At 41.9% G+C, this 20,265-nt stretch overlaps 1 pseudogene; it reads left to right on the top strand.

Moving 5' to 3' along the window:
• Window positions 1–3,585: 3,585 nt before the first annotated feature.
• Window positions 3,586–10,328, top strand: LOC115191384 (zinc finger and BTB domain-containing protein 18-like; annotated as a pseudogene).
• Window positions 10,329–20,265: the final 9,937 nt, after the last annotated feature.

The following is a 20,265-nucleotide window of genomic DNA, read 5'->3' as shown; positions in this document are numbered from 1 at the left end:
CTCAAGATGAGCTAAAGCTGCTGCAGGAGGGGAGAAATGGTCTAGAATTTTGACATTTCTGGAGTGATATTTGTCTGTGCAGGCTAGCATAAGGCACACGAAGTAGCTAGCCACAGGGTTTGTTTTGAGAAAAGTCAGCTTACCTGGTTAGGTATAACTACACTGAACAAAAATATAAACGCAACATGTAAAATTCTGGTCCCATGTTTCATGAGCTGAAATAAAAGATCCGAGAAATGTTACATATGCACCAAAAGCTTATTTCTCTCAAGGTTTGTGCACAAATGTGTTTATATCGCTGTAAGTGAGCATTTTATCCTTTGTCAAGATAACCCATTCACCTGACAGGTGTGGCATATCAAGAAGCTGATTAAACAGCATGATCATTATACTGGTGCACCTTGAGCTGGGGACAATAAAAGGCCACTCTAAAATGTGCAGTTTTGACATTCAACAATGCCACAGATGTCTCAAGTTGAGGAAGCGTGCAATTGCCATGCTGACTGCAGGAATGACCACCAGAGCTGTTTCCAGAGAATTTAATGTTCATTTCTCTACGTTGTTTTAGAGATTTTGGCATTACATCCAACCGGCCTTACAACCGCAGGCTACGTGTAACCTCGCCAGCCCAGGACCTCCACATCCGGCTTCTTCACCTGCGGGATCATCAGAGGGGGGAGGGCAGGGTGCTAAGGAGAACTTCTGTCTGTAATAAAGCCCTTTTGTGGGAAAAAAAATCATCCTGATTGGCTGGGCCTGGCTGCACAGTGGGTGACCCTTGCTTCCAAGTGGGTGGGCCTATGCCCTCCCAGGCCCACCCATGGCTGCACCCCTGCCCAGTCATGTGAAATCCATAGCTTAAGGCCTAATTTATTTTTTTAGATTCACTGATTTCCTTATATGAACTGTAACTCAGCAAAATCTTTTAAATTGTTGCATGTTGCGGTCATATTTTTGTTCAGTATAACTAGCTCCCATTAGCTACTAGCTAGTTAAATTTCTCTCACGATTCTTCTTCTTCTTTGAGGTTTATGAGCAGATTACACTCATAAAAGTGTATTGCCGCCACCTAATGTAGTAAAATATGCCCAAGAAAACGAAATATGTTTTAGATGAACAAATTCATACTAACTACCAAAAACAAACAACACTAATCAAAATTCACTCTACTACTTCTGTTAAAATCACAATCTGATCCCTACACAGGGTCAGGAGCCCTGGAGGGCGGTACATCTTCTGCCGCCAGTACCCCTTGCAGATCATCCGCTGTGAATTCTTTCAGGCCCAAAGACTTTTCTGCCACAGCCACAATGATGTACAATTTTTTAGCAGCACAATTAATAACCGCTGCAATAAACGCCACAAAATCCACCTTCTTCACACAAAGCGTGTCCGGTTCTCTTGATTGACAAACATTCACTAATGTCTGGGGTGTATCCACTACCATATCATCAACACTAGCGTCACTTGCTGTCTCAATTCTTTTGCTTGGCTCTGCGTAGGGGATCCAATGACCCGCCCTTACTTTTGCCACCTTGACCTCCTTCACCCTTACAGGGCACTCCAAGAACTCTGGATAATGATCCCCACCACAATTGCAACATTGACCTTCTTCACTTCGATCTTCAATATACTCCTTCCATCTGCTAAATTTTTGACATGGCCAAATCCTTTACAGTTATTGCATTGTAGTGGCTTATGGACAAATACTCTATCTCCATTCTTTTCGTAACCTAACTTTACATGCATAGGAATGTGCTCTTTATCAAAAAACAAAGGAACCGACTGAGTTTCTTCCTATTCCCCATTCATCATGTGGTTCAGAGGACGGTCACCAACCACATCTTGGATTCGCTTTAATTATTCAGTATCTACCTCCATCGAGACCCCGGCTATAACTCCTTCAACTGGTGCTCTACTCCGCAGTTCAAAGCATAGTTCTCTCACGATTATTAATCCAACAACATTTGTATTAAAACAGCATATTATTGACCTAAAAGGTTAGCTGTGAGCCCAGTATTTAGCTTATCCAGAATCAGTTTTAGGCCTACATAGACAGTACATGGTTGCTCCATCTCCCTCAAACTCAACGCTGGACCTTGAAGCCAGTTCCACTGCTTTTTTCCCCCTTGTTCCCCTTTAATCTGGGACTGATTTAGACCTGGGACACCAGGGGCGGCAGGGTAGCCTAGTGGTTAGAGCATTGACCTAGTAACCGAAAGGTTGCAAGATTGAATCCCCGAGCCGACAAGATAAAAATCTGTAATTCTGCCCCTGAACAAGGCAGTTAACCCACTGTTCCTAGGCCGTCATTGAAAATAAGAATTATATAAGTTTTACAACATTTTGATGTAACTCTGACATATCCATTATGATATCTCTTAAAGTTACAATAAAGTTACAATATTTCCGTTATAACATCTTTAATGATATCACCAAACAAATGTTCTCACATGATTGTTCTTTAAGTCCCTCCCGAACATTTCCCACATTCTTTGTGTAGAAATATTGTTTCAATGTCCAATCTTTTGATTTTAAAGTTTTGGGGCAGTCTCTCTCTACACACAAAGCAATTTTGACTTCTCCATACTGCAGTGCACGAGAGAGGAAGTTTACGACCGGTTGTTAAAGTCCTAGAACCAGCCCCACTTCCCCCCCTTCCTCTCTGGTGGGAGAGAGAGTGGCTTCCGTCTGGCCACTCTACCATAAAGGCCTGCTTGGTGGAGTGCTGCAGAGATGGTTGTCCTTATGGAAGGTTCTCCCATCTCCACAGAGGAACTCTGGAGCTCTGTCAGAGTGACCATTGGGTTCTTGGTCACCTCCCTGACCAAGGTCTTTCTCCCCCAATTGCTCAGTTTGGCCAGGCGGCCAGCTCTAGGAAGAGTCTTGGTGGTCCCAAACTTCTTCCATTTAAGAATGATATAGGCCACTGTGTTCTTGTGGACCTTCAATGCTGCAGAAATGTTTTGGTACCCTTCCCCAGATCTGTACCTCAACACAATCCTGTCTCTGAGCTCTACGGACAATTCCTTCAACCTCACAGCTTGGTTTTTGCTCTGACATGCACTGTCAACTGTGGGATTTAGTTATTGTCAACTTTTCTATTTAGTTATTTTTACTTTTACTCAAGTATGACAATTGGGTACTTTTCCCACCACTGGCAGTATCATATTTCAAAGAACAGCGCATAGCTTTTGAATTTAACCACACCCTTTGAGCTATGACACCAACCAATAACATCCTTTCTCTTCAGTGTAAATGAGGCCCGCTGTTTGGTGTGATGCAGACTCGGTGGAGAGCGTGAGACTGAAGTGACCTGGGTTCCATCTTCCCAGGCCGACGGCCTGGTGTAGGACTTTTAAGGGCCAAAGTTGTGGGAAGGGGTGGTAGGTTTGTTGGGGACAGTGGCGTGTATGTGGGGGGGTAGGTTTGTTGGGGATAGTGCTGTGTATGTAGGGTAAGATGGTGGTGCAATTAAATTCCCCCAATCTACTTTTCCATTTTCTGTGAACAAAATGTGAAATTCACACTACGACCTGTGAAGGCAGCAATACGCAACTAAGGGTCTAGTCTGCCGGAAAACCACACAAAGAAGAGTGTAAACGGAAGTGAACACATGAACAATTTCTATGTTTGCGTTTTTGTTGTTATTTAGATGTTTATTAACACCCTGGAATTCAAAATATTAATAATTTAACTGCATAGCATCACATACTTACGACATGTAGTCTTTAATTCGCGTTGGAGACAGGACTTGGTTGATAAGTGTTATCTAGGGAACGCTAGCTAGCTGCTAACGTTAGCTTACAATGGCTAACTGTATGGTTTTTCACACTCAAATAGCCTCCATTATGGAGGTGCTAGCGAATGCAGCCGTGTCAGAGATCTGTAAACTCGTAGACGACGACTATGCAGTGTTTCGTTTGGAAATAACTCAAAGCCAGAAAGAAAACAGGGCATTGCGGAGGAGACTACAGCTACTAGAACTGAAGGTGGCACGGGAGCGTGTCCTCGCCATTCGACCCACTAGTGTCAAAATCCTCGATAAATACAGAGGAATGGCAAGAGGTACATTTTGCATAAGGCAGGGGTTGTCGTCCCGTTCCCAGCTGCACATGTGTCATAGGTGTTACCCAGAATTGGGTCTTGGTCCGTTTTTGGATAGTATGCAATAATTCCCCAGATTATTTGGGGCGGCAGTGTAGCCTAGTGGTTAGAGCGTTGGACTAGTAACTGAATGGTTGCAAATTCGAATCCCCGAGCTGACAAGGTACAAATCTGTCATTCTGCCCATGAACAAGGTAGTCAACCCACTGTTCCTAGGCCGTCATTGAAAATAAAAATTTGTTCTTAACTGACTTGCCTAGGTAAAAATAAAATATGTATTTTTAGCAAAGAAACAATATATTCTAACCTGATTATTAATTTACAGCATTTACTATGATTTACTCAATGAAACAATGTAATACATGGAACATAATACATAGATAGTAAAAAATGTTTTGTCACACACTAGGTGCAGTGGAATGTGTTGTTTTACAGGCTCTGCCATAGTAGTGCCTTGCTCAAGGGTATATCAACAGATTGTTTATTTTTTTTTAACCCTGTTGGTTCGGGTGTTCGAACCAGCGACCATCTGGTTTCTGGCCCGACGCTCTAAACGCTAGTCTACCTACCTACTATGTCACGAACTTATGAGATGAATTACCTTACGTCCTTGCCATTTCTCGACAGTGTCAATAATGTACAATATACCGTTGAACACTCACAGTAGCTAATCTAACCACTTCTTTCCCCCAATAACTCTCTCAGGTGAAGGACATCTCACTGGAGGCCACAGGAGCATTGTGAAGCCAGCGGAACACAATACATGGAGAGATGACCAACCAATCACTGTTGATGAGGGGAGTGGAACCTCAACCCAGCACGTTATCGTGATAGAGGTTAGTGTTATAGTGTTGCATAAAAAATGTATTATTTGTAACTCAAATGTGGCCTGTTTAGCACTCACGAGTGGCGCAGCTGTCTAGGGCACTGCACCTCAGTGCAAGAGTCATCACTGTAGTCCTTAGTTCGAATCCAGGCTGTATCACATCCGGCATGTGATTGGGAGTCCCATAGGGCGGCGCACAATTGGCCCAGCGTCGTCCAGGTTTGGCCGGGGTAGGCTGTCATTGTAAATAATAATTTATTCTTAACTTAATTATTCACTTGCTTAAATGTATATCCTAATTCATCTGCCATAGAGGCATTGTTATCTTCCCTACGACGTTGTTATCCAACTCATGTACCGGTAATAACCTCCTCTCTTTTTGTGTCAGTCTGCAGATGCAGAGGCTGCAGGTCCTGAGGTCAAGCTGGAGAGGTCTGACGGAGAGGAGGACCTACGGCACAGCAGAGACATCCAGACTGGTGCGGCTAGAGAGCCCCCTGTAGCCACAGAGGTCCCCACCACTGCCTCAGTGCGGCCCAGGACCCGACGAAGCATCACGGAGGTCAGTGGAACGTCGAACGCCGTCCTCAAGTCAGACACGAAGACTTTATCGGGGCTGGGGCGACTGGGCTGTCCTCCTGCTCCCTGCACAGAGTATTTACTTTACGGTAGCCCGAGGACGGTTCTGTCCCGTAAGGACTCTGACGCGTTACAGACTCACAATGATCCGTCCTGTTCATACGCTACAGCGACAGAGATGATATCTGGTGACATGCCTGTGGGCTTAGATACACAGACTAATCCAATGAGAGGGGACTGGAACCAGTACAGCAGTAGTGTATACTCTGAAGATTTCCTAGATAAGAAAGGGGAGGGACTGGTCGTAGATGAGGTCACTGTGAAAGTGGAGAGCGACCCTCCTCTGACATGGAATGCAGACGAGGCTCACTTAGGAAAGGACACTCACAGGGAAACACCAATGACTTCTTAGACTACAGAGAAAGCTTAGAGACAAATCTAAATGTCGCAATCCACTCCCCTTTACACCGAGTGACCATGTCAATGGCACCTTCCAATTCACAAGGCCATGTCCTTTTCGATCAGGTATCGAACTCAAAAGGCCAAGGCGCGGGAAGGGGGAGCAACAACGGGTGTTAAAGAGAAGCGTTTCCTCTGCATGTTTTGTAACAAAGGCTTCAGCTGCTCCCAGAAGGTGGAGATCCATCAGAGGGTCCACACAGGGGTGAAACCCTTCACCTGTAACCAGTGTCACATGCGCTTTGCCCATGCGGGCAACCAGAAGAGGCACCAGAGGGTCCACACAGGGGTGAAACCCTTCAGTTGTACCCAGTGTCACGTGTGCTTCGCCCAGGCTGGTGACCTGAAAAGGCACCAGAGGGTCCACACGGGAGAAACCTTACAGCTGTACCCAGTGTCCCATGCGCTTCACCCAGGCAGGTGACCTGAAAAGGCACCTGAAGGTCCACACGTGAGAAAAGCCATTTGCCTGTACGCGCTCCAGGAAGAGGTTCTCCGAAAGGAGCTACCTCAGGATACACCAGCAGAAAAAACATTCCACTCCATATCTTCTGATGTGTACATCAAACCCTGCATTAAAGACAAATTCATTTTCATTCAAAGATCCACAGATGCATTTGGAATAATGAGAGTAATCAATTTCAGTGTTGAATATTCCTGAGTAGAATATTCCATCCAGACATTGTGTGATATATAAGCCTAAAAAGTCTGTTTCATATTGTGTTTGTACTGTGTAGGATATATGATGTTCACAAATTATGTTTCATTACTTCCATCCACTAGTAAATTTTTTCACAAGACACTTTTAATAAAAAATGAAGTTCATGCCGATTTATATGTATGGTATTCATATGGTGTATTTGACACTTGTTTATGTTCAATAAACCCAAATTGGGACTTTTCATTCTAAGACTTTCATTAAGCAGGCACTTTATAACCAATATAGACTTAAATATAATAAATATACCTAAACATATCCACACACTAACAAACACCTAATGTACATGTCAAAATAGTTTAGTCAGGTTTGTCTGATGATGGCATCATAGCTAACTTAAATTTACCCACAACATATTTTATGTCCACCATGATGGGTTTAACAACAGTGAAGTCATTCTGTGACTACAGTATAGGACTTAAATGTAGTGGGGATGGGTAAACACTCCATGTTGAAAGTGTGTTATTATCTGTGTGTGTATGTACCTGAGGGGAGGGAGTGTATGTCTGTGTAATCTGTATCGCCTGTCTTTTCCAGGAGGAGGAGGGTCTGGGGAACCCTGAGAGGACCATGGTCATGGAGGACAACCAGACTACACCTCCTCCTGAACCCACAGAGGAACCAGCTGAGCAACACAGGACCACACACAGTCTCACTGAGGTGAGCCAACTGTAAACTATTGTCTGAATGGTATTAGGTCAGGGCTCGTATCCACAGTGTCTCAGAGTAGGAGTGCGATCTAGGATCAGTTTTGTCTACATACTCTTAATGAATAAGAATATGTGGACAGGTGGGGACCTGATCCTCGATCTGAGACTGTGGATATGGGCCCAGGTCTTGATACATTTTGTCTTAAGTGTGGGACAATGTCTTTGAGTTATCACACCATTAACAACATCTAACCAGTAGCAAATTAACTTACATGTTGGCATAGTACTCATAGCAATCCTTCATTGCCCAATCAGAAGATGCTCCATAGCTGGGTGCTCATATCTGATTTCTTGATCCAACATCCTCTCACTCTGTATCTCTTACAGTCAGTAGACATGGAGGATGGGAAGCCTGATCTGCTGTTAGTCAAAGAGGAGACAGTAGAGGATGGACCAGAGAGCATTGATCTGCTGAGTGGACTAAAGATGGGGGAGCAAGGTAAGGGAGAAATACATATAGCCTACATACAGTAATAGATCTTCAATGGGAAAATTGATGTCCCCGACAATTTTTTTGTCTTCATTCATTAAATGAAACTTATGTTTACATACACATAATGTATGAACTTGACCAGGTAATTGACAAAAAACTCCATATGTAGAGTTTTCTCTGCCATGTTTTTAGTCTATTTTCTAAACTCTTCCTACAGGTGGTTGGCTGGAGGCTAACAGAGATTGGGCGGTCATCTTGGATTCCCAGACCCAGACCGGTGCAGCCAAGGGCCCAGGGGACAACATCACTAAGCAGGCCAGGACCAGAGGCGACATAGTGGAGGTCAGTGGATGGAACAGCGTCCTCAACTCTGGGCTGGGGAACAACACTGTTAACCACAATCAGAAACAGACAGTCGAACCAGAAAACAACATCTCCATGACAACAGACTGGCTGAGACCAGGGCGAGGCGTAGATTTGGTCTGCGACAGGGAGGTGTCCGTATGCGGTGGGAGAGAACAGACACAGACTCGGCTAGCGATGCTCCTTCCTCCTATAGTTGTGATTCAGAGAGACTGATGGCGCCTCAGGTTAACCCCCTAACACAGTGGTCACTAACCTTTTCTGAGTCAAAATGCAAGCTTATACAACATGAACCTATTAAAAATAGTACTGTAGCAATGAGGTTTGTGCAGTAGGCTATAGGCCCAATACATTATCACTGCATATTGGCTTTGCTTGACTTTCCATGCCAATGCATTGTTGTTTGGACAATTTGTAAAACTTATATTTCAAAATCTGAGATAGGCCATATGATTAGTTGTTGTATTACTTGTGAGGCATAGCTGAGTGAGCGTACATTTAAATAATTTATTTCATTTTACTGGGCTGATGGTGCCTGCATCTGATGGTCCGTCTCAGCTGAGGGAGAGAGCGGCAGATAGGCCTCTCAATATCCCTCCACTCTCTCTTTCCGCTGCTGTCACGGACCAAAAAGGTCTGGAGTCGCACCCCATTATGTCTGCCTCATGCACATGTTGTTGCTCCGATGAACAGAGAAAGTGAAATATTCTTCAATATATAAAAAAAACAAGCCGCTAATAATAACAACAAAGCCTATCAATACACTTTCCTACTTATTCATTACAACTACAGTGCTGGTTGTAGTGCCAGTGGAAGTAGGAAGAATGTGCATTTTATTGCTTATAAATGTGTTGAAAACAAAGTGTTGACAGTGCTGAGTAAGAACTTAAACATGAGCTCACTCATAAAAACAGCAGCTCTTTGCTATTCGTTGACAGTCTCTCCCTAGTCATGGTTTTAAACGTTTTAAAATCTCACATCATCAACTTTGCTGTAGCTTTCTTTTAAGCTTTCTATGTTACTGCAGACACGGTAATCTGAGCTGTCCGATTGGCCGGAGGTAGGCCTATAGTGCACTTGATTTGCTCTCCGGACCTGCCAGGAAGGCAGAGAACACAGCCTAATCAGTTGCACCTACCGCCAACAGCGCGAGAAAAATAAAAAGGAACGCAAGGCTTTATCATAGTTTTTTTTTACAGTAATGTTTGTCGATCGACCGGTTGGTGACCACTGCCCTAACAGGTGCTGCCTTCAGCCTGCCTTATATAGGATCTATCAACTGGAACATGGACCCTGACCTTCGTCCTCCTCACTCTCTCCTTATGTTAAACCAGACATCAGACAATGGCAGTGCCTCAACACTAAATGGCTACACAAGCCCATTGACCAATTACAGTAGTAGTAATGCTATCAGTAGATCCGGTGGCAAAGAGAAGCGCTTCCTATGTTCATTCTGTGGGAAAGCCTTCAGTTTCCCCCAACAGGTGGAGATCCACCAGAGGATGCACACGGGGGAGAATCTGTTCGGTTGCCACCTGTGCCAGGCAAGTTACTCTCACTCATCCAAGCTGAAAAGGCACCAGATGGTCCACACAGGTGAGAAACCCTACAGCTGCCTCCAGTGTGAGAAGAGGTTCTCCCACCAGTACCAGCTGAAGATGAGCATGAAGATGCACACGGGAGAGAGGCCATTCGCCTGTACGCACTGCAGGAAGAGGTTCTCAGAGAAGAGCTACTTGAGTCTTTGTAGTTAATTCTGTTGATTTTGGATGTAGTGAGGAACTAGATGAGGTGAACTGAGGAAAGAATGAGTATGATGAGGCAGATAGATGATATGGTGATGGTTAGTGTTATGGTGTCTGTAAAAATGCTTCACTGATGAAAGTGACAAAAATGTCCCTTTTAGATTTTATAGTGAGGTAAGTAAGGATAGTACCTTAATTCTTGTTTACTTGACATGAAGTCCTGAAGCTGTGTGTAATGTTGAACCTTTTCAAAAGTATTCTAAAATTCTTTTTTTTTTTTAAGTGAGGGTACCAGATTGACAGAAAAGGTCAAGTGTTACCATAGTGAGAAAAGTTATTCTACTTGTCACATCGCTTTGCGCAATAAAAGTACTGTACTTCAAAGTTATGTGAGTGTTTGACTATTTTGTTGAAATTAAATACAAAATCAACTCTGTGCTGACAGACTTGGTTATTTTTGTATCATTGCAGGGACTGAGTTTCCCTTATCTCAGTCAAAACAAAACATTATACTTAATTCTTGAATGAACACATGGACATTTTTTATAATAAACTCCAATGGCTCCATATTGTTAGGTACTTGAATCACAGTGTTAGAGATGGGCTTGACTGTGGTTAACATTTTATAATATCATGTTTCTGTTTGTACAGCAAAGAGTTATATAAACCTTTATATGCTCTTCTGTACAATTTGTGTTTACAGTCTGCAGTCCATGATGACCTTCTGATATCCGGTGTTGCTGGTGGAAGAGACTGGACCTCTGAGGCGGCTGGTCACAAACCCTGGCCCTGGATCAGAACCCTGGATCAGGAGCCATTGCTCTTCCTTCCCGATTCGAAACCAGGACCCAAACACGAGGAACAGAGACTCCACCACCACATAGAACACAACCAGTGGACAGGTGGACTGAACAACCTCAGTCCTGGTGGTCATCAGAGAGACAGAGGCTCCAGTCAGGGATCCAGTCTGCAGCCCAGACCCTTCTCTTCACAGTCTCAGTGCAGGGATGGAGCAGGGCCTGGGGCTGATAGAGATAAACCCTCCTGTTCCTATGATACAAACACCACAGTATCCATGATGAACAGAGCAGGTCACCCTGGGCTTCAGCCTTCAGAGAGAGTGGTGGGAGACCCATCTGGTGGTAGTCTATCAGCAAGTCTGTCTTCTCCTTCAGGGTCTCATCTAATGCCTGGTGAATGGGTTCATAGAAGGTCTGGACCTGGGTCTAGCCTTCCTCAGTTACCTCAGGTTTACCCCACCAATACAGACACGGTCAGGATGGGCGTTTACCACAGGAGGTACCTAGCCTACAACACAGAACACAATCCCAACAACACCCAAACAATGGCTAGAGGTCAAGGAGGGAGCTCAAAGACTAACCACCTCACGGTGGTGGCTCCTGCTTCTCCCTCCTCTGGTGTTATTGGCTCACAACGTGGGAGGCCAAGCGTTAGGTCGGATGCAGACAAGCCGCACGCATGCCCCACATGTGGGAAGCGTTTCACTGAGGCAAACTATGTGAAGAGGCACCAGACCGTTCACACCAAGGAGAGGCCCTTCAAGTGCAAACTGTGTTACAAGAGCTTTGCCTTCCTGAGTAACCTTATCAGACATAGGAGTGTCCACAATGGGAAGAAATCGTAGCAGTGTGGTTTGAGATGTATAAAAGGGGATATCTGGGAACCTTTTTTTAGCTGACATAATATAATTATCATGTGAAGTGTCATGGGACAAGAGGTTAATTAATCACATACCCCTCAACCCTTTGTTAACTGTAACCACCTGTTTTTAGAGAGACAGTACCTAGGCTAGAACAAGGACAGTTGAATATTTACCTTACTGAGGTGATGTAGACGGGATAAAGTCGTTCTATTATTTTCTACTCTATTCTTGCTAACACACTGTTCTTTCTAAACAAGTCTGCTCTCAGCTTGAAATATACTGATCATAGGAGATTTGATGTGAGATGTAATAAGCAGTACCGTATTTCAAAGAATAGTGCGCATACCTTTTTCGTTTAACCACCCCCTTTGAGCTATGACGCCAGCCAAAAAAGACCCTCTTCTTCAGTGTAAACGGAATCGCTGTGTGTATTAACTGTAGGGGTAGCCATGTTGCTGGAGATCAGAAGTGTCCAGTGAGAGAATGGCAGGTTGAGGTTGCCAGAGTCGGTGTAGTACAGAAGGTGTCGTATGCTAAGGTAGTGAAGAGAGTAGTAGAGGAAGATCCAGGGCGAGGGATCCAAAGAGGTTCCCTATGAGTAGGCCGAAGTTAATAGAGAATCAATAGAGAGTGATAGGAATAACGTGTGCTTGGCTTCTTAGCGTTCATTGAAATGGAATCTAAATCACAGAAAATATATTTTGTGTCAGCTGCAGAGAAGACGTTTACGTGATTTTACTGCAGAAGATTTACAAGGTGTGTTGAACGATAGTGTCCCGTCCTCCCAGGCAGCCGGTCTGGTATAGAATCAGATGGGGCCAAAGTGGTGGAATTGTGAAGTTTATTGGTTTTAGGTTATTTATTTTCATTTTATTTATTATTATTAAACAGTAACATACAAAAAAACAGAACAGCCAGAGGGATTACACAAATAAATAATGATACAAATCCACATTATATCAAATCAAATACAGACATGTACCGAATATATTGACATTTTGTTTGGCATACGTTTGAATGATTCTAAATATTTTTCCAAGTCAGATTTTTAACAATTGGCCTTTTTCTTCATAAATGTTGAATTTGTATGAAAAATATTCCTAATAAAATAGAGATTTATGACATACTGACGTTCAATTGTGGAATCAGTGTAGTAAAATAATGTCAAACTTAGATATTTCAATGGTTGTATGCATTTTGTTGCCAAGATATAGTTTTACATCAGTCCAGAACACCTCACTATGTAAACAATCACTAAAAAAGTGTTCAATATATTCAGTTTATTGTTCACAGAAACTGCATTCACTGGTAACATTAGGTATATATTTAGAAATCAAGCTATTACACAGGTAGAATCTATGGATAATCTTAAAGGAGATCACCTTTACTTTATTGGTCACCATAAATTTGTGTGGAGTGAGCCAAGCACGGCGCCAGTTTACATCAAACGATGAAGCCCAACAAAATATAGCAAGAAGGAATAGATTTCCTGTAGAAAATATCCCTTAATAAATGATTGTTGAATTTCTTATCTAGTGCACTTATGCCATTCACCTGGATATTGCTTACAATAGATGTTTCAAAATATGCATTATTCTGAAGTAAAGATTTTATCCCACTAGGTATAGCTTTTATAACAGTGTCATATTCCTTGCTTTAAACCTTGAAGTTGTATCTTTCCATAAATTCTCTCCACGTAAATAGACTGACACTAATTCTTACTAATTGGCTGGACAAAGGACAGTTTTTCGAGAACCATTTATGGTTAAATAACATCTTGTTTCTATGTAATATCGACCCATTGTTCCATATAAAACATTTATGAGGTGAAAAGTTGTGTTTATACAGCAAAGCCCAGCACATTAAAACCTGCTTGTGAAAAGCCGCCAATTTCATTGGAAGTTTACCCACAATATAGGGACTTTGTAGTAAAAAATTAAGCCATCCGAGCTTTGTGGTGGCTAATTTCTGCATTACCAAATGAGGAGAGTTACAAACTTCACACACCAGTCAGAGTTATACTTAAACTACATCTTTAATAATAAGAGCTTTGCAAAAGCCCTTTGACTTTCAATGATGCGCTATCTCTAATGAACCATTGAAAAGTGACTACACAAAAGTACAAAGATCTTTTATAGCCAAGATACACCCCTCTCAACGTACATGACAAACCACAGATGCATAGAATGGTCACAAGGTTAAGATTTGTATGAAAGATATCTATAAAACATAGCAGACAGCAACTGCTGTCAACAGTTTTCATTGTACAGACCAGTGTTTGGTCCTCCTACTCCAAACTGGAACCGTCTCTCCCTGGTACGGTATAGAACAGAACCATTAGCTCCATGTTATCTGGAATGCTCTTTAGGCTTTATTACCCAAAGACATCGTAAATCTCCTCTGTCAGTGCTATCTCATAGAGGCCCATCCTCAGTAGAACACACACACAATAGTTAACAGAATACTCTATTATGTCGAATATTACAAGCATTATAATACAATACAAGCATTATAACATAATCTTGCAATTTTCAACGACAGCTTCTGAAAAACAAAATGAGGTATAATATTCCAGAAACTATGAGGATTTTTTAAGTACCTTTTAACCCAGTTTACTTTTTATATCTGATTAAAGAGAGTGATGTCAAAGACATTTAGACCGACATTACAAACCCAGTTGGTGATAACATCTATTTTTATCTTATGTGGCTTGTTTTTCCAGATAAAGTTGTACAATAGCCTATCTAAGGTACAGCAAGTGCATTTGGGAATGTCAATAGATGAAAAAAGATAGGATGCACGAGATAGCCCCTCAGCTTTGGATAAAAGCACCATCCCTTGAAGACTTAAATCTCTCCCTAACCATGAGGATCATTTATTTTTGATAGATTCAGTTACAGGATTCAAATTAAGATCATTCACAGCCTTAAGGTTTTTGGTGATCTTTACACCGAGGTAGGTTACAGTATATTTTTTCAGAGATGTTACAATCTGCTGTATTGAAAGCTCCTTTCAGAACAAAGATCTCATATTTGGAAAGATTTAATACCAAACCTGAGATTTTGGAGAACTGCTCACAATATCCAATGCTAATCTAGCTTGTGACACATTTTTCAAATAAAGTGAGGCGTCATCCGCCAGTTGGGATATCTTGATCTCTCTGGCCTGGAATGTAATGCATTCAAATTGACTTTGATGAACTAATGAGCATAAGGTTTGAGATACTAACAAAAATTAAAAAGGTGAGATTGGACAACCTTGTGGTATTCCTTTGTAAATGTTAAACTTTGAAGATGTTCCATGGCAGTGCTGGATACAGCTATTGCTACCATTATACAGAGTTCTAATAGCATCAACAAAAAAATTACTAAACTTCAAATGCTTAAGACAATGAAAGATCAAATTTGTGAAAAGCTTCAAATGCTTTTCTGAAAATGTTAAAATAATATAACGGGGAAGTCATCCAATAGATCACAATACTCAACCAAATCTAACACCAGCCTCAGATTATTAGATATATGGCGCCCTTTCATAAACCCTGATTGACATTCATCAATCAGATCATTCAAGCACCACTTTAACCTTTTCACAAAGCTTGAGACTATCATTTTGTAGTTGTTATTTAGGAGTGTGATTGGATGCCAATGATCAATAATTAAGAGATCCTTGTGTGGTTTAGGTATTAGAGAAATAGCCCCTTGCTTCAGAGAAACAGGTAGTTCTCCCTTCTTTATAGCCTCAAAGGTTTCAAGTAAAAAATTGTGTTATTTCTTCAGAGGTCTTGTAAAATTCAGAGGTTAATCCATCACAACCTGGAGGTGTTATTTTTTAATTGAGCAACCTGATGTTGGATGTCCGTAATGGATAAACAAGGAGATCCTTAGAGTCACTCAAACTGTCATCTAAGGAGTAAAGATTCTCATAAAACTTTGTGGTAAAGTCTGATAACTCTCTATCCTCAGAGGTTACCCCATTAATCTTACATTTCCGAAATGTGTTGAGTTCAGTTGATTCTGTAAATCATTACATTTATCTTTCTCATTGAGATCAAGATGCTCAATCTCTGTGATATCCTTATATTTCCTTCTTAAAGCAAGCTGTTTCCCATAAGTAATACAGGCTGAGCAAATTTTTTATTTCAGCCGTTCCCAATATTTCCCATATTCTGCATTAGAGGTAGCTAAATTCCAGTAAACACAAATTTGATTCATAATCAAATTTTTTAAATCATCATGCAATAATGAGCTATTCAATTTCCAATAACCACCAGAGTATTTTTTATCATCATTACTGCACATTCTTAGTCAGTCATATGACTTTATGATCCGTCAGGACTGCAGGCAGTATTTTTACCTCGACAGTGTTGGGCTCAAGACTAGATGTTATCACCCACAAGTCAATTTTTGATTGTAGTGAACGATCTCTATTATTCCATGTGTACTGTTTCTCTCCAGGGTTTTTAAATCGCCATATGTCAATTAAGTCCAGGCTTTGGCAAAAATTCACCAATTTGTTCACACCAATGTTAGGCCTATGGGCTAATCTATCAGTCTCATAATAAACCATATTAAACTCCCCTCCAACTATAATCTGACTGGATGGATATTTTCTCAGAAGTAAGTCATTTGGAGGACTAGAACAGTATCCATATACATTACATTACACAACACAAATAATCTGTCCATGTAAAAAAAAAAATCCTTTGAAATGATGTGCTAAAATTGCAACCCCAGCTGAATGATTAGTCCTGTGGGCCAAGAATATGTCACTGCCCCACTGGTTTTTCCCCAAATTATAGTCCTCTTTACATGAATGTGTTTCTTGAACGAATACAAGATCTGCGTTGCAGTCCTTACAAAAAAAGCTTTAATCTTCAACAGGTTTCGTATTCCCCTGGCATTGCTTGACATAAACTTTAAGTCCATATACAAAATAGAAAGGAAAATCCTATGCAATCTCAAGTCTACCCTCTATAAAAAGGTGCTTCATATACAGTACCAGTCAAAAGTTTGGACACGCCTACTCATTCCAGGATTTTTCTTTATTTGTACTATTTTCTACATTGTAGAATAATAGTTAAGAGATCAAACCTATGAAATAACACATATGGAATCATGTAGTATCTAAAAAAGTGTTAAACAAATCAAAATATATTATGTTTGAGATTCTTCAAAGTAGCCATCCTTTTCCTTGATGACAGCTTTGCACACTCTAGGCATCCATATTATGACAGCGATTCCCTCAACGTCAGCAAGACAACAGAGCTGATTGTGGACTACAGGAAACGGAGGGCCGAGCACACCCCCCATTCACATCGACGGGGCTGTATTAGAGCGGGTCGAGAGCTTCAAGTTTCTCGGTGCCCACCTAGGATCTGTCATGGTCCACACACCAACACAGTCGTGAAGAGGGCATGACAACACGTCTTCCCTCCCAGGAGGCTTAAAAGATTTGTCATTCACCCTCAGATCCTCAAAAGGTTCTACAGCTACACCATTGAGAGCATCTTGACTGGCTGCATCACTGCTTGTTACGGCAACTGCTTGGCATCCGATCGCAAGGCACTACAGAGGGTAGTGCGTACGGCCCAGTACATCACTGGGACCGAGCTCCCTGCCATCCAGCACCTCTATACCAGGCGTTGTCAGAGGAAGGCCCTACAAATTGTCAGACTCCAACCATCCAAGTCATAGACTGTTCTCTCTGCTACCGCACGGCAAGCGGTATCGTTGCACCAAGTCTGGAACCAACAGAACCCTGAATAGCTTTTACCCGCAAGCCATAAGACTACTAAATAGTTAGTCCAGGTAGCTATTTGGTAACTATTTAACTATCTGCATTATCTCCTTTTTGGACAAACTTTTTTGGGACTCATCACATACCCTGCTGCTACTGTTTATTATCTATCCTGTTGCCTAGTCACTTTATTCCTAGTTAAATGTAGATATCTACAGTACCTCAATTACCTCGTTACCCTGCACATCAACTTGGTACTGGTACCCTGTGTACAGTGCATTCTGAAAGTATTCAGACCCCTTCCCCTTTTACACATTTTGTTACGTTACAGCCTTATTCTAAAATTAAATAGTAGGATTAAATCGTTTTCCTCATCAACCTACATAGAATACCCCATAATGACAAAGTGGAAAAACTGGTTTTGAAACATTTCGGCAAATAAAAATCAGAAATACCTTATTTACATAACTATTCAGACCCTTTGCTTTGAGACTCGAAATTGAGCTCAGGTGCATCCTGTTTCCTTTGATCATCCTTGAGATGTTTCGACAACTTGATTGGAGTTCACCTATGTTAAATTAAATTGATTGGGCATGATTTGGAAAGGCACACACCTGTCTAAGTATTCAGACCTTTTACTCAGTACTTTGTTGAACCACGTTTGGCAGAGATTACAGCCTCGAGTCTTCTTGGGTATGACACAACAAGCTTGGCACACCTGTATTTGGGGAGTTTCTCCCATTCTTTTCTGCAGATCCTCTCAAGCTCTGTCAGGTTGGATGGGGAGCGTCGCTGCATAGCTATTTCACAGTCTCTCCAGAGATGTTCGATCGTGTTCAAGTCCGTGTCAAGGACATTCAGAGACTAGTCTCGAAGCCACTCAAGTGTTGTCTTGGCTGTGTGCTTAGGTTCTTTGTTCTGTTGGATGGTGAACCTTCCCCCCAGGTCCTGAATGCTCTGGAGCAGGATCTGTCTGTCATTTGCTCCGTTCATCTTTCCCTCAACCTGACCAGTCTCCTAGTCTCTGCCACTGAAAAACATTCCCACAGCATGATGGTGCCACCACCATGCTTCACCAGGTTTCCTCCAGACGTGAGGCTTGGCATTCAGACCAAAGAGTTCAATCTTGGATTCATCAGACCAGAGAATCTTGTTTCTCATTGTCAGAGTCTTTTAGGTGCCTTTTGGCAAATGACTTTTACTGAGGAGTGGCTTCCGTCTGGCCACTCTACCATAACGGCCTGATTGGTGGAGTGCTGCAGAGATGAATGTCCTTCTGGAAGATTCTCCCATCTCCACAGAGGAACTCTGGTACTCTGTCATAGTGACCATCGGGTTCTTGGTCACCTCCCTGACCAAGGCCTTCTCGCCCGATTGCTCAGCTTGGCCGGGTGGCCAGCTCTTGGAGTCTTGGTGGTTCCAAACTTCTTCCATTTAAGAATGATGGAGGCCACTGTGTTCTTGGGGACCTTCAATGCTGCAGAAATATTTTGGTAGCCTTCCGCAGATCTGTGCCTCGATACAATCCTGTCTCGGAGCTCTAAAGACAATTCCTTCGACCTCATAGTTTGGTTTTTGCTCTGACATGCACTGTCAACTGTTAGACCTTATATAGACAGGCGTGCCAAATCATGTCCAATCAATTGAATTTACTACAGCTGGTCTCCAATCAAGTTATAGAAAACATCTCAAGGATGATCAATGGAAACAGGATGCACCTGAGCTCAATTTAAATAAGGTATGTTTTTTTGCAAACATTTCTAAAAACCTGTGTTCGCTTTGTCATTATGGGGTATTGCGTGTAGATTAATGAGGATTTTTTTTAAATGTAATCCATTTTAGTATAAGGTTGTAACCTAACAAAATGTGGAAAAAGGAATGGGGTCTGAATACTTTCCGAATGCACTGTACATATTGCACCATACATGTCACGTCCTGGCCAGTATATAAGGTTAATTGTTTTTGTAGTTTGGTCAGGGCGTGACAGAGGGTATTTGTTTTATGTGGTTCGGGGTGGTGTGTTTGTGTAAAGGGTGTTTGATTTAGTATGTCCGGGTTTTGGTTTATTCTAGGTAGTTCTATGTGGAGTCTAGTATGTCTGTTTCTATGTCTGGTGAATTGGTGTTGGGACTCTCAGTTGAAGGCAGGTGTTTTCTATCTGCCTTTGATTGAGAGTCTCATAAATGAGGGTGTGTTTGTGTTTGTGTTTTGTGGGTGATTGTTCTGTGTTCAGCCCTAGGCTTTGCCAGACTGTTAGTTGTTCGTTTGTTCTAGTGGTTTTGTTATTTTGTATTCAGTGGTTTTGTAAGTGAATAAATCTAAATATGAGCATACACGTACCTGCTGCATTTTGGTCCTCATTCACCAACGACAACCGTGACAATACACAATTTCGTATGCATTGTGTCAGAGTAAAAGGGGGGTCCATTCTACTTAAGAGCACTTGTACTTTTCAAATCCCCTGAGTTTATAGCCCCAGCAGCGTCACTGCTCATTTTTGCTGCCCTAAAACAGTGGCTAATCAGCTTAAATCCAATAGTTTTTTCATAATGGACACATATATTGCGCATAAAATAATTTCCTGTACATTGTGTTGCAGTAAAGGGGGGGGGGGGGGGTCCATTCTACTCAGGACAACTTTTAGTTTCCAAATCCTTTAATAGGAGATTGCAATAGCTTGAACTGTAACCAGGATCCATGCAATTGTCACTCCGAGTCGGATGCAGGCTCATGCACAGATAGAGACGATAGCTTCAAATCATTCGAAGCAAACAGTTTGAAGCACACGTATTCAATCTTCCAGAATCGAAATGATACCAAATCGTTTATTTCATTTTTGCACCTTATAAAAAACGACTTTGATATCACAGGTAGACAGAGGCTGCAGTAGCATAACGGTGGTGCTGTTGAGCAAATGTTAAATTGT

The sequence above is a fragment of the Salmo trutta genome, chromosome 4 (assembly GCF_901001165.1).
Source record: "Salmo trutta chromosome 4, fSalTru1.1, whole genome shotgun sequence".
Classification (NCBI taxonomy): domain Eukaryota; kingdom Metazoa; phylum Chordata; class Actinopteri; order Salmoniformes; family Salmonidae; genus Salmo; species Salmo trutta.
This window is presented reverse-complemented; position numbering and strand designations above follow the sequence as displayed.